This window comes from Engraulis encrasicolus, unplaced genomic scaffold (assembly GCF_034702125.1).
Source record: "Engraulis encrasicolus isolate BLACKSEA-1 unplaced genomic scaffold, IST_EnEncr_1.0 scaffold_29_np1212, whole genome shotgun sequence".
In the NCBI taxonomy this organism is placed as follows: Eukaryota; Metazoa; Chordata; class Actinopteri; order Clupeiformes; family Engraulidae; genus Engraulis; species Engraulis encrasicolus.
Genome location: NW_026945588.1, coordinates 1,236,165 through 1,238,664, shown reverse-complemented (window position 1 = coordinate 1,238,664; position 2,500 = coordinate 1,236,165).

Sequence of the window (2,500 nt, the reverse complement as noted above, 5' to 3'; positions counted from 1 at the left end):
GCTTACTAGAAACAAAATAAAAGAGTAATTTTGAGCTTGGCTTTTTCAGATTTTGAGGTTTTGCATTTTGAAATTTAATGCATATTTAATTAGATATAGTCCAATTACCATATTAAAACATAACATTTCAGAAAACTTGCAATACATTTTTTTCTCACAAATATGTGAGCAATCACCGGACTAAGTTTCATGGTGATATCGGCAAGCTAAATTTTTTGGCCTATTCACCTGGAGTGTCTCTTGACCCTTATAATAAGCCTATGGCAGCCATGTTGAAAAAACTCATTTCCCAAAGTCAGATTTTACTAGATTTTTAGTATGTCATTTAGCAGGTCCAATAGTAATAGAATCCATAAAAAAATCTTTTGTATCAATTTTTTTGGGTTTAAACCCTAAATGTACTCGCCTATTGATCCTGTGAGTGTTTGTGTCCATGTGACGCGATCGATATTTTCAGTCCCGTTGAGCAGGGATTAGCAACTTCAGGAGTCCGAATTGCTTTGATCCTGTGAGTGTTTGTGTCCATGTGATGCGATCGAGTCTTGGTGACATCAGCACTACGTCTGTTCAAGTTGATTTGTAACCACCTTGCAATATGTTCAGCCCAGCCCTTCAGTTGCTTATCCCTGTTGATGCTCATTGCATGAAGAGTTCAGATGCAAAACCTCCTAACTCCATTTCTGAAGACCTGCACTTCTATATTTTTAGAGAACCCCGTTGTTGGTTTGGTTTACATTCATGTACTTGATAATACATATAAATAGTTATATTACATCAATAAAATTAAAAAAAATATGCAATTTTGATAACTTTGTATTAAATAAAAATGAATTAAGATTATTTTCTGAAAAGGCACTTAGGGGGTTTTGCATCTGAACTCTTCATATCTCCTCTGCAATGACGCACTCTTGAAATAGTTGACTAAAAGTTGATGTCTGTGTTGTCCCACACTCCAAAATAATATTTGTTTTACCTGTCCAGGGACTGCAGATGGAAATTAGCTATATAGCTATAATCTGGCACAAGCCATCTTTTTACTTCTGTAATCAATGTGTATTGTGCATGGTCCCTGTTGAACTAAACTAAATAAACTAAACTAAACTAAACTAAACAAAAATGGAATTTGTTGCATCGGTCAAATTTTAAATGATAACATAATTACCTCAAAACAATAATTCTGCTTGACTTTAACAACTGATAAGTTGTCTGTATATAATGCTCTACCTTATTACCATATTGAATGATTAGAAAATGCCAGCATTTTTATTTTATTCACAAAATACAAAGTGTCCCAACTTTTTCGGAATCCGCTTTGTACATAGATCAAACTGATGTGAGCTCATCGTCTCTTGAGCTTGTGTTCGACTTGACTTGTGTGTTGTGTTGTGATGACATTGAGTTCCATATCTGACTGCAGCTGATATTATAATGCAACTCTACATCCCCATATTGCTGCAACTTCTACGCCACTATTTTGTTATTTTGGGCTCATTTGTGACAGCACATCCAGACGCATGCTGTGCAGCACATATAGGCGCAATACAAAATTAGGATGCATTCTGGCTAGAAAATTTCAACCTGGATGCATTGAAATGGCGAAGAGCACATCCTCGCTGGATAGACTGCGTCTGTATGCACCGTGACTATCGAGCTGCAGTTCTCTACACTACATTTCCCATAATTCATCAGCGTGCTTATGCTTGTGTCCATCAGGAGAAGCTGACCCCACCATCCAGCCTGCCGGCACACACGCATCAGACAGTAAGAGCGTGTGTGTGTGTGTGTGTGTCTGTGTGTGTGTGTGTTTGTGTGTGTGTATGCGTGTGTGTGTGTGTGTGTGTGTGTGTGTGTGTGTGTGTGTGTGTGTGTGTGTGTGTGTGTGTGTGTGTGTGTGTGTGTGTGTGTGTGTGGGGTGTGTGTGTGTGTATGGGTATGTGTGTGATTGTGTGTGTGTGTGTGTGTGTGTGTGTGTGTGTGTGTGTGTGTGTGTGTGTGTGTGTGTGTGTGTGTGTGGGTGTGTGTGTGTGTGTGTGCGTGTCTGTGTGTGTGTGTGTGTGTGTGTGTGTGTGTCTGAGTCTGAGTCTGTGTGTGTGTGTGTGTGTGTGTGTGTGTGTGTGTGTGTGTGTGTGTGTGTGTGTGTGTGTGTGTGTGTGTGTGTGTGTGTGTGTGTGTGTTATTTATTATTGTCCATTGTTGCAGTCCATCACTGTTACCTGTCCTGTCTTGCACTTTATGTCAGTCTGAAATGTCTTGTCCTGGCATGGTATAGAGAGAAAACATAATTTCATATTTCTTTGTATGTCTTGTGCATATGATGAAAGTGACAATTAAAGCTGACTTGAAATGTACTGCTGTGATAGTGCTTCCAAGCTTCAAATAATCACAATTATTAATTATAAACTTGTAAAATAATCACAATTATTAAATATAGCTGCAAGCAGCAATGCGGGGCCAAGCAGGAAGTCCGCCTAAGTCGCCATGGCAACCGAAAGAGCCGAGC